Source organism: Podarcis muralis, chromosome 15, assembly GCF_964188315.1.
Source record: "Podarcis muralis chromosome 15, rPodMur119.hap1.1, whole genome shotgun sequence".
NCBI classification, from domain to species: Eukaryota; Metazoa; Chordata; class Lepidosauria; order Squamata; family Lacertidae; genus Podarcis; species Podarcis muralis.
This window is the reverse complement of record NC_135669.1, coordinates 7,592,718-7,605,794: the sequence shown is the minus strand read 5'-3', so window position 1 is coordinate 7,605,794 and position 13,077 is coordinate 7,592,718.

The following is a 13,077-nucleotide window of genomic DNA, read 5'->3' as shown; positions in this document are numbered from 1 at the left end:
CTGTAGCTTTGGTTGACCCTTGCCAGCCAGCACACAGTTCAGTACACGTGTATTGTCGCTGAGGCCCATAAAGATGGGTTGGTTCGCTGGATTTAGAGAGAGATTGGGGACCACCGCTATTAACTGGTCTGAAGGGGAAGGACAGGCAAGAAACAGGGTCAGTGCCACAAGAGCATCTTCCATTGATAAAAGAGTTTTGGCTAAGAAGCCACAGGTGGAAGGTCAACATCTAGGTTTACAGCAGTGGTGGGAAACCTGTGACCCTCAAGCTGTTGCTGGACTACAACTCCCATCATCTCTGGCCATTGGCAATTGGCCATGCTGGTTGGGCTGATGGGGACTGGGCAGCTTTCAACACAATATAAAAACACAGGGAGACATCAAACATTAAAAACTTTCCAATACAGGACTGCCTTCAGATGTCTTTAGAATGTAGCATAATTGTTTATTTCCTTGACATCTGGTGGGAGGGCGTTCCACAGGGTGGGCATCACTACCGAGAAGGCCCTCTGCCTGGTTCCCTGTAACTTCAATTCTTACAGTGAGGGAACCAGCAGAAGACTCTCAGAGAAGGACCTCAGTCTCCAGGCTAAGCAATAGGGGTGGAGATGCTCCTTCAGCACTAACACTTTAAATTGTGCTCAGAAACGTTCTGGGAACCTTGTAAATCCTTTAGGACCGGTGTTCTATGGTCCCGGCGGTCGCTCCCAGTCACCAGGCTGGCAGCTGCATTCTGGAATAGTTGTAGTTTCCGAGTCACTTTCAAAGGTAGTAGTAGTCCAAGTGGGAGATAACCAGACATATACCACTCTGGCGAGATAGTGCACAGGCAGGTAGGTCTCAGCCAGAGTACCAGATGGAGCTGGTAGACAGCCAACCTGGACACAGAATTGACCTGCACCTCTATGGGCAGCTGTGAATCCAAAAATCACTCCAAGGCTACATACCTGGTCCTTCAGGGGCACAGTTACCCCATACAGGACCCTATCCCCCAGAATCAGTACTTCTGATCCAGTACAATTGTCTTGTTGGGATTCAGCCTCAATCCATTAAACACCATATTTCCTCCAATCGCCTCCAGGCACTCACACAGGACATTCACCGCCCTCACTGGTTCTAATTTAAATGAGAGGTAGAGCTGGATATCATCTGCATATTGGTGAGCACCGAGCCCAACCCCCCGATGATTTCCCCCAGCAGCTTCATTTAGATGTTGAAAAGCATGGGGGAGAGGACGGAGCCCTGAGGCACCCCACAAGTGAGAGCCCAGGGGTCTGAACGGAAGAGGTTGAGCAAGTACCTGATGAGCCAGACTGTTGTGAGCTTGCTACCAGCATGTTGTTCACCAGGAAGAGGAACTTCTGGCTAATATCCCATAGTCTGAATAACCGTGGTTGCTTTTCACTGTTGAGTACTAATGAATTTGTGGGAGGCCCTGTGAGGAAGATAGGATAAACATGCATAGGTACATACTTATTGCATAAGGTAAAGGTAAAGGTACCCCTGCCCGTACAGGCCAGTCTTGACAGACTCTAGGGTTGTGTGCCCATCTCACTCAAGAGGCCGGGGGCCAGCGCTGTCCGGAGACACTTCCGGGTCATGTGGCCAGCGTGACAAGCTGCATCTGGCGAGCCAGAGCCGCACATGGAAATGCCGTTTACCTTCCCGCTAGTAAGCGGTCCCTATTTATCTACTTGCACCCGGGGGTGCTTTCGAACTGCTAGGTTGGCAGGCGCTGGGACCGAGCAACGGGAGCGCACCCCGCCGCGGGGATTCGAACCGCCGACCTTTCGATCGGCAAGCCCTAGGCACTGAGGCTTTTACCCACAGCGCCACCCGCGTCCCTTATTGCATACTTATTGCATACATACCAATAAATAAAATGTTCTGATGAAGGAACAAGCAACATGTTTGGCTCTCTGAACACCGTTTTGCAAACATATCATATGGGTTAGCTTCCAGATGTAATCACAGGTACAATATGCAAAGAATATGCACACAGTTTTCATGTGCATGAAATGGTGAGCGCATTGGCTGAATCAACAACTTCCCTTTTTCAAGAAACTACCCACCCTACATCTCATGTTTATCATTTCCCTCTTCTCTAAGACATCAACCAGTCTTCAGAAAGAAGATCAAGGAATGTTAGACTCCAAGCTAGAGTGCAGTGTCTTTCAAAAAACCCATCATTTTCCTGACTTGGTGCCTTTTTGAGTATTTTTGGGTTGCGCGCTGCGGCGACCCGGAAGTAATGGAATGTGTTACTTCTGGGTTTCGCTGCTCGCGCATGCACAGACTGTCAAAATGATATCATGTGCATGCGCAGAAGTGGCAAATCGCGACCTGCGCACATGCAGACATGCGGGCGCGGGTTGCATTCGTTTCAGGATGCGAATGGGGCTCCGGAATGGATCCCGTTCGCATCCAGAGGTACCACTGTAGATTATTTGTACGACAGCTCCTATCAGCCCCAGCTAGCAAGACTGATGGGCAAGGATGATGGGAGTTGTCGACCGAAATATGTAGAAGGCACCAGGTTGGGAAAGGCTGATTTAGCGGATACACAACTATATAGCTGGAGTGACAACATATCTTTTATCTGGCTGGCTCACTGGCTTCCTGTTCTTGCCTTTGCTGTTTGGCCTCTGGCGTTGTCACCTCCCTCTGCTTCCATGTGGCTCCACTTTGCCACCATGGCTTCTCTGCCCTGCAGTGCCAGATTACCAAATAGGCAGAGTAGGCACTGGCCTATAGGCCCCACGCCTGTTGGGGGCCCCACAACAACAAACCAAAATAATATTGATTTGAGCTTGCAAGAAAATTACAATCAAGCTTTCTTAGTTCAATGTTATCCCACTATAGCTCGTGTTCAGGAAACCTCCAGATACAAAGCTTACAAAAATGTATTAGGAGATAGTTTGCCAGGGGAACCCTGAGATTTTTACTACCTAGGGGCTTCCACAGCGTTTGATTTGGCACTGCTGCCCTGTAGCCTGTAGCTGAAACAATTCCTGGGATATACTATTGTTTGGTCCTCTTTGTTCCAACTGGACTGACCTGGCTTGAAAACCAAGTAGTCTTGTTGAACTAGTTTAACTGGCTTGTTGGGCTGGTTTCTCCAAGAATTCCCACAGGAGGTCATTTAATTCCATCGCCTAGTAGGGCTGTCACTTTCCTCTTGGGTAAATGCTCCTATTTCTTTAATCAGGTATTGCATCAGGCTGTGTTCTTGTCCTCTCCCATCATGAGATATTAGGGTTAGGACTGGCTCTGTGCAACATTAGACAGGAAAGAAGGAATAGAATTTGGGGCGGATGAAGGCAAATACGCTGAAGCTTAACTGAGTCAAGACAGAGGTGTCATAGGTAGGGAAGTTTGCCAGTCTGGATGGAGGTTTGCAGTCAGTCTTGGATGGGATTGCAGGACCAAGTTTGCAATTGATTGACTGAGTGTTGTCTGTGGTGGAATCTACACACCTATAAAAAAACGCTGTGAAAATGCTTTTTCAAATTTTTTTTTGAAAAAATACAATGAATTTTGCATAGCTCACTGTTGCCATCTAGTCTCTCATTTGTCTCTCACTTTACAAGACATTTAAAACATTTTATTTGCCACTGTGTAGATGAGCCCTGTGAAAATCCATGAAGTGGCAGTAGCTAGAAGTGCTATTTAGCAGCTCGGGCTGGTATTTCAGCTGCAGACTATCTGGTTCCCTTGAACATTTAAGGATATTTACACAGTTTGGGAACTAATAAAAGGTAAAGGTACCCCTGCCCGTACGGGCCAGTCTTGACAGACTCTGGGGTTGTGCGCCCATCTCACTCAAGAGGCCAGGGGCCAGCGCTGTCCGGAGACACTTCCGGGTCACGTGGCCAGCGTGACAAAGCTGCATCTGGCGAGCCAGTGCAGCACACGGAAACGCCGTTTACCTTCCCGCCAGTAAGCGGTCCCTATTTATCTACTTGCACCCGAAGGTGCTTTCGAACTGCTAGGTTGGCAGGCGCTGGGACCGAGCAACGGGAGCGCACCCCGCCGCGGGGATTCGAACCGCCGACCTTTCGATCGGCAAGCCCTAGGCGCTGAGGCTTTTACCCACAGCGCCACCCGCGTCCCCTTGGGAACTAATACAGGGCAGCAAATAGCAAAATAAGTGAGTTGGTTCTCACCTGGCCTAAATTCACAGAATAATTCTGTCATTTCCTCATCCCAAGTCTTCTTCCGCGGCGTCCTCTGCCGGCTTTCCGTCTTGTGGAGCTTACACTTCCGGCCTGCAGGCTTCAGAGCCGTGCAGTTTTTCTCTGGAGCTGGCCTGAGGGGCTTACAGAGTGGTTGCATTGCTGCAGCTTCTCCCACTTTCTCCGGTACTTGTCTAGAATTGGTTGGACTTCAGTGTCTTCTGCAGTCGCAGCTGCAATCCTGAGAGTAGTGATTAAAATACATCCATATCAAAGACAACAGTTAAATGACAAGAACTCAGGGCATCCAGGTGCAACCAAAGATGGCTGTGGAGCAGGTTCACCAATTGTCCCACACATTCAACCTATTCCTGGGGCAGATCCATGGGCATAGCATGGGGGGCTGGGGGCCCCACGGTCTTGGGTGCAATTTTTGTGGGTTCGCAACCAGGCACCCCTACGACAGGCAAGGCTGGAGTTGTGGAGAGGGAAGCCGTGCACAGGCTGGGCCTTCAGGGCTGGATGGCGGCAGCACCTCCTTCTCCTCATGTCTGGTGAAGGGACGCCAAAACACGCCCCACCCTTGGGCCGGCTGAGAGAGGGCGGGAGGGTGCAGCCGCCACTGCCCCCCAAGAAGGGAGGAAGAGGGTGTGACTCTGGGGTAGAAGTAGCAGAGAGGCTGCAGCAGTATCGCCTCCCCTCTCTCCTGCTAGTTCTGGAGCGCAAGGTAGCTGTGGCGGTCCAACGCCGCCAGCCTGCCCCAGTCCCACTTCCAGGTCAGTTTGAGAGTCAGTAACACAGATTTTGTAAAGGTGTGGTGATCTGTCATGGAACATGGTTGTTGCCCAGACCTCATTGCTGGTTGTGAAGGGGCCCCCATCACAGTTTAAGCATCAAGGCCCCCAAAATGTAGGACCACCACTGACTTATCCCTTGAGATTTGGAGTTATATCACCATGTCTCCCCTGCACAGAGCCTATATACAGTGGTACCTTGGGTTGCAGACGCTTCAGGTTACAGACTCTTCAGGTTACAGACTCCTCTAACCCAGAAATAGTACCTCGGCTTAAGAACTTTGCTTCAGGATGAGAAAAGAAATCGCGCGGTGGCAGCGCGGCGGCACGAGGCCCCATTAGCTGAAGTGGTACCTCAGCTTAAGAACCATAGCTGTCAACGTTTCCCTTTTTTAAAGGGAAATTCCCTTATTCCGAATAGGATTCCTCGCAAGAAAAGGGAAAAGTTGACAGCTATGTTAAGAACAGTTTCAGGTTAAGAACGGACCTCCAGAATGAATTAAGTTCTTAACCCGAGGTACCACTGTACACAAGTGTTCAAGGACACATTATTTCAATGTTTGCTGCAAGAAACACTAGTGTATGTAAAGCAATTATGCTTGGCATGTAAATGTACTCTTACAGAAAGAGAATCTGGTGCTTCAGTTTTATTTCACTCACTTAGGTTTTAGTACCCAAATCATTTTGCAGTGCTCTAGTCCTCATTGATGTCCAGCAGGACATGTCTCATATACGGATAACCCGAGGTACCACTATACAACTGTTCCTGTTAAATTTTGATTCAATTGTTAGGCTGCTTGTTTGTTTGTTGCAGTCTGTAGGAAAAGTTTTATTCTGTTTTCACTTCTTGTTGTCCTTTTTAAATGCTTTGACCTTACTGGAAAATCCATTCAATTACTAAGTACTTATCTATTTATTATTGCATTCATATCCCACCTTTTCTCCAAGGATCTAAGGTCACAGATGTGCTTCTTCTCCTCCCTGTTTTTATCCTCACAGCAACCTAGTGAGGTAGGTTAGGCTGAGAGCCAGAGACTGGTCCAATATCACCCAGCGAGCTTTGTGGCTGAGTGGCAAATTGAGCCCTGGTTTCCCAGGTCCTAGTCCAACAACTATACCGCAATGACTCTCGACAGGGTAAGAGGAGGCAGAGGCAGTATGAAGATTGAAAGCCACCGAACAAAACAACAACTATTTGCCCCAGTGCTTTTTAGGGGGTACTCACAGGCACTCAAGGGACGCGGGTGGCGCTGTGGGCTAAACCACTGCGCCTAGGACTTGCCGATCGGATGGTCGGCGGTTCGAATTCCCGCGACGGGGTGAGCTCCCGTTGCTCGGTCCCAACTCCTGCCCACCTAGCAGTTCAAAAGCACCTCAAAGTGCAAGTAGATAAATAGAGACAGCTCTCTGGTGGGAAGGTAAACGGCGTTTCCGTGTGCTGCTCTGCTTCGACAGTAGCGGCTTAGTCACGCTGGCCATGTGACTCGGAAGCTGTCTGCGGACAAGCGCCGGCTCCCGGCCTCTTGAGCGAGATGAGCACACAACCCCAGAGTCGGTCACGACTGGACCGTATGGTCTGGAGTCCTTTACCTTTACCTTTACCAAGGGCACTCAGTACCTGCACCTCTTTTTATTGTTGTTAAAAAGTGTGGTGCTTACTGTAAGAACTTCATGGTCAGTACCAGTAACTATTTTTCCAGGGGGGAGAGCACTGCCTAAACCAGGGCAGAAGTACCCAAGGCCAACTCTCTACCTTGTCTCCTCACAGACCCACAATTCCTAGAGTGGTTTAACAACCGATCCCTCTTCAGAGATAACTCTGCCAATTGTAACTCTGTCAGCACCAGTTACAGATGGGTAGCCGTGTTGGTCTGCCATAGTCAAAACAAAAAAAATTCCTTGCAGTAGCACCTTAAAGACCAACTAAGTTAGTTCTTGGTATGAGCTTTCGTGTGCATGCACACTTCTTCAGATGGTATCTGAAGAAGTGTGCATGCACACGAAAGCTCATACCAAGAACTAACTTAGTTGGTCTTTAAGGTGCTACTGCAAGGAATTTTTTTTGTTCTGTCAGCACCTTTTACTTCCCAGGATTCTTCGGGGGAAGCCATCGCTAGTTAAAAATAGTATGATACTGCTTTAAATCTATAGTGTAGATGGGGCTCTCCTCACAGGACAGCCACAGAAGTTGATGAACATGTCTAATTTAGGTACAGTGGTACCTTGGTTCTCAAAGACCTTGGTTCTCAAACGCCGAAAGCCAGGAAGTAAATGTTCCAGTTTTTGAACTTTTTTGGAAGCCAAACATCCAATGCAACTGTTGGCCATTGTTTCCGAGGAGCCTGCACCAATCAGAAGCTGTGCCTTGGTTTCTGAACATTTCAGAAGTCAAATGGACTTCTGGAACGGATTAAGTTTGGCGCATTTGTTTTTGCTATTTCTTTTGTGTTTTTGTTTTTGAGGCTCTTTTGGTTAATTGGTTAATTTGGTTAATTTGATTGAGTGAGTGACTGTGGAAATGAATAAAAGCCCCCCATCCAAACAATGACTATCATCAGTGCAGGTAAGGGAAAAAAATTAATTTTAATTTTTATCGTCTACAATACTGTCTTATTTATTTTATAGTACAGTACAGTGGTACCTCGCAAGACGAATGCCTTGCAAGACGAAAAACTCGCAAGACGAAAGGGTTTTTGTTTTTTGAGCTGCTTCGCAAGACGATTTTCCCTATGGGCTTGCTTTGCAAGTTGGAAACGTCTTGCAAGTTTGTTTCCTTTTTCTTAACACCATTAATACGGTTGCGACTTGACTTCGAGGAGCAACTCATAGCACACGGTGTGGTAGCCTTTTTTGAGGTTTTTGAAGACTTTGGTGATTTTTGAAGCTTTTCCAAAACTTTTCCGACACCGAGCATCGCAAGACGAAAAAAATCGCAAGACGACAAAACTCGCGGAACGAATTAATTTCGTCTTGCGAGGCACCACTGTACATTGATTCTAGCTTTCATTTTATGGATCAATGGTCTCGTTAGATAGTAAAATTCAGGTTAAATTGCTGTTTTAGGAGGTTGATTTAAAAAGCCTGGAATGGATTAATCCATTTTGCATTACTTTCTATCGGAAAGCGCACCTTGGTTTTGGAACGCTTTGGTTTTGGAACGGACTTCCGGAGCAGATTAAGCTTGAGAAGCAAGGTACCATTGTACATCAATTTCAGCAGGTCTACTCTGGTTGGCTACAGCCCAGGGTATGATCTGAAAGCACACATGGCTATCACCTTGCTAAAGCCTCAGTCCGGTCAGTGCCTGAATAGATGGCTGCATGGGAACCACTAGAAGAAAGAGATATACATGAAAGGAAATCAGGAAAGGAAAAGCCAAATTACTAAAAGAATAACTAAAAGTGGTGAGGGATTTTTAAAGATCAGCAAACCATATATGGACATATGAGCTCTTCTTGTTAGTTAAAAATCTCAGGGCAATATTACATGCCTGGTCCCCCAAACGAACCATAATGGGAGATAGGGAAATTGGCTGAGAAAAGGGATAGACCCAGATCCCCTTGCCTCACAGGGAGGGATGAGAAATAATTTGGATCTGTTTACAGTTTACTGAAAATCTCCCTAATTTGCACCTTCCAAAACAACATGTGAACTGAAAAACAAAGATCCTTTGAAATCAGTACTTCTCCAAATTCTGTGATTCAGTTTTCAAACCATCTAACGCATGTGCGAAAATGCATATATTAGAAGAAAGTGACCATGAAAATGCATATAGTATATATAATGCAACATAACATATAGTATATATAATGCAACTTAACATAACATGCACCATTGCATTATCTATGGGAAAACAGCTTGCACAAAAATTTGTGCAGTGAAATATGCACCAAAATCCTGGTGAATTATTTTGATAACTCTTGAGTCATTGTTGTTCAAAAAACCCATCTGATGCGGAAATGTGGTGAACTCAACTTAAAACTGGAAAAATGAGAAAGAAAAAGAAACCAGAATCGAAAGAGTCATTCATCCCTATTTACAAACAGTCCTGGAAGCAGACCATCTAACCAAAGGAAAGAAAGTCCAGAGAAGTAATTGAGAAGATTGTACCTGTGAGCCTGAGCTGGGAGACTCCTGTGCCTTGAGCAGAAGATTCTCTCAGTGCTCTCCTCTAGAATTTACAGGGTGCTTTATAGTGGCTTGCTGACACTGGTGGGTGTGAGTACATGCTTAAGGGTAATTTGGGGGTCAAATGCATGGCTAAGCCTTATTGCAGGCTGCTTCTTTCTGCAAGTTGTGAGTCCTGTGATACTTTAAAATGTAAGTTAAGACAACACAAGTTTTTTTTAAAAAAAAATATTTTTTATTGAGTTTCTTTTCTTAGGGTCATAGACACAATATTGAAGCAAGAAAATACTAGAAACAAAAACAAAGAAAAATGATAAAAAGATTATTACAATCCAACTTTCAATAGTTTTTCCAATATTCCAAATGGACTTCCCCACATCCTCACGACTCTGCGTTCTTTGCAATAAAAGTTTCAGCAATTTGTTACCTTGTTTCTTAACTTACTGTATCTTTCAGTTATTATGTTTCTAAATTCACAATATTATATCCCAACTTTGTACATTTAAAGTTAACATAATAAAATTGTTTCATATTTACCACCTCTTTTTTCTTGTCTTAATTTTCAGTTTACCTAATCAAGTTGCTAAAGCCAAAATTTCCTAATCGTGCGTATTTCTTAACATTCATACAACTTATAATGTTTTTGCAAATAACACAAGTTTTTTAAGGCAAGAGTCCATGCCACCAGTGTAGTGTAGTGGTTAGTGCATGGGTAGGCAAACTAAGGCCCAGGGGCCGGATCCGGACCAATCATATTCTAAATCTGGTCTGCAGATGGTCCAGGAATCAGCGTGTTTTTACATGAGTAGAATGTTTCCTTTTATTTAAAATGCATCTCTGGGTTGTTTGTGGGGCATAGCAATTCGTTCATTTGTTTTTATTTTCAAAATATAGTCCGGCCTCCCACAAGGTCTGAGGGACAGTGGACCGGCCCCCTGCTGAAAAAGTTTGTGTTGGACTAGGAGCTGGGAGATCAGGATTCAATTCTCCATTCAGCCATGAAGCTCCCTGGGTCACCTTGGGCCAGTCACTGCCTCTCAGCCTATCCTACCTCACAGGGTTGTTGTGGGGGTTGAATGAGCAGCGGAGAAGCACATACTCCACTTTGAGGTCCTTGGCGAAAAGGATGGGCTATGAATGCAATAAAGACATAAATAAATGAAAGTCTCATAGGCCTTTTGGGAAATGGCTAGTTGGATTTTTCCTCTAATATTCAGAAGTGTTCAGGGAGGGACAGAAGTAAGGATCTATTCATGTAACCCTTTCTTTAATATATATATATATATTGTTGACTCTCCGATGGAAACGGGGCAGACCTTTCTGCAATGCCAATTGCATGGACGGTTTGCTTACTAGATGTGGAACTTCTGGTGGAAAAGCCAACTGGGAAAACTAAGCAACTGAGGATCAAACTAGACCTTCACTGGAAATAGGGATGAGGGAGAAATTTCACTCAGTTCTCATTTAAAGGCAAACCCACCTGAAAACGATATGTGACTCAAACACAGTCATACTTGCAAATCCCCACTGCTCTGAATTTTGCAGTGCAGTTCTCTGGCCAAGTAGGATGTCCATTAAAATGCATATATTAGTGAAAATAACATACAAAAATGCATTCTTTCAGGGGAAATTGCATATGCAATTGTATGCAATATTATGCAATTACATATGGCATCATGATCACTATTTTTTTTAAAAAAAAACAACCATGGAAATGTAGAGAACTGAACATACTGTATAATTGGGAAAAGTGTGGGTGATGGGTATATAACAAATAAATGATGATAATAAATATTCCCATGGGAAACAAATCATATTTGAAATCCAGAAATTTCTAACAAGGCTTCCACCAGAAGCCTTTAGCTTTTTAATAATCCTGCTGAGAACCTTTCCCCCAAATGTCTGTGAGTCCTCACAGCCAATCCAGGGCCAATGCCCTAAAGGGATGGCCCCTTCATGAGAGCAATTGGAACAAGGTGGTTGGCAGTTTTGATGATAATCCTATAGCACGGCATGAAAGATTTGCTTCCTTTCACCCATTCATAGCATTCCTCAAGGCAGAAGGAATACCGCAGGTAAAGTCATTCCTTTATGCTGAAGGGAATGGGGTGGAGGTGAAGCTCACAATTGTATAAATACATTACCTTTGCTGAAGGAGAGCCATAAACACAACTATGAGGCTGTTCTGGCCAAGGTTGGTGCTATTTCATCTCTAAGAAGAATGTGGTTTATGACAGGCTCTGCTTCTGTCCCACAAATCTCAGAAATCAGGGGGGGGGGGGTTAAATTGTCTGAACATTGAGAGTTTGCTGATAAAAAGAGGAACACTCAAAAAAGGTTCTTTATGTATGCCACTACTGCAGCCCATGTTTTGTTAGCCCAAAAATGGAAAACGAGCAAGGTCCCAACTAAAGAAGAACAGCAACTTAAGCTGACAGAATATGCACAGCTTGCAGATTTAACATACAGAATAAGAGAACAAGAAGAACATACATTTAGAGAAGATTGAAAAGTGTTTATTGAATATATAGGGGGGGAATTGTGTACACTTGAAAACGTTGGCAGCAATAAGATAAACTCAACAGTGTAAACAAGTTTTGATGGGTGTAATGGAATACTGAATGGTCTGATGGTAAAATATGCAGGGATTTAAGAGATGTAAAATGAATCATGGAAAGAGGAGAAAGGAAATCATGGGTATCTTAAGGATGTTTAAATGAGTGTTTTAAATTGTAAAACAGAAATTATTTATATATATATATATATATATATATATATATATATATATATATATGCTTTCGTAGATTTTCACGGGTACAGGAATGCAGGTTTTGGTGTCCTCGGGTGTCTTCCCGTGTAAAAGTTGGGGTGTCTAGGCGACGTTTCGACGAGGTCTCACTCGTCATCTTCAGGCTGGTGCTTTCAGCTTCTTGTTACTGGAACAGAGCAGGATCTCAGTGTTTGAGTTCCTATAAATACTGTTGAGGAGGTGTGGCCTCTAATGTTCTGGGCAGAAATATATATATTTCTGGAAGAATGCAACAAACAGAGGACTTGACTCTTCATGAAATCATAGAGAGAGCAACTTACTTTTATTTATTTTTTATTACATTTGCACCCCACCATTCTTGCAAGGAGCTCAAGATGGCATGTATGGATCTCCTTCTCCATTTTACCTTCGCCACAGCCCTATGAGGTCAGTTAGGCCAAGAGAGAGTGGCTATCTCAAGATCACCCAGAGAACTTCCAGTCTGAGTAAGGATTTGAACCCTGGTCTCCGGATCCTAATCCAGCACTACTGAGCATTACAACACATTGGCTCTTGGCAAGGCAATCCAGCACAGAGAGGAGCAGCCATTTTGCGGGACGGGGGGGGCACATTCGCTCCTCGTTTCTGCAAACACCGCACAAAAGAAACGAGGAGTGAAACGCCCCACCATTTAAAAAGCATTTCCAGGTGCCAGAATGTCACCTAGTTTAAACATTTTAATCATCATCATCAAACAAAATATATTCTGATCTTTTTGTTCAAAATGAAAAGGAACAGCTTGAAGGAACATGATTCCAATCTTACAGTAGGAATTAAAAAAATCAAAATAACAGCAGCGATTTGCATTTGAAATATAGTACCCTGGGAGCATCTTTTGGGCAATTAAAAATGCCCTCAGGATGGAGGAGCTTCCACCACACACACAAAATCCCTTTTCCATCAATTTTTGTTGATATCATCTCCCTCGCTTAAGTTGACTCTTTCCTCATTCCTTTTTCCTTCTCATTCAGTTCCAAATATATATTTTTAAACACAGATGCACACACTTTGTTCCAAAACAATACATGTTTTTATTATTTTTTGTGGGGGAGGCGTGTATTATCATTAACAAACCAGAGATTTTCAATGAGACCTTTTGTCAGATTCCCCAACCTTCTTGCAACTCACCTGCCCATACAGTTAGCTGGTGCATGTTTCCTAAGGATTGCTG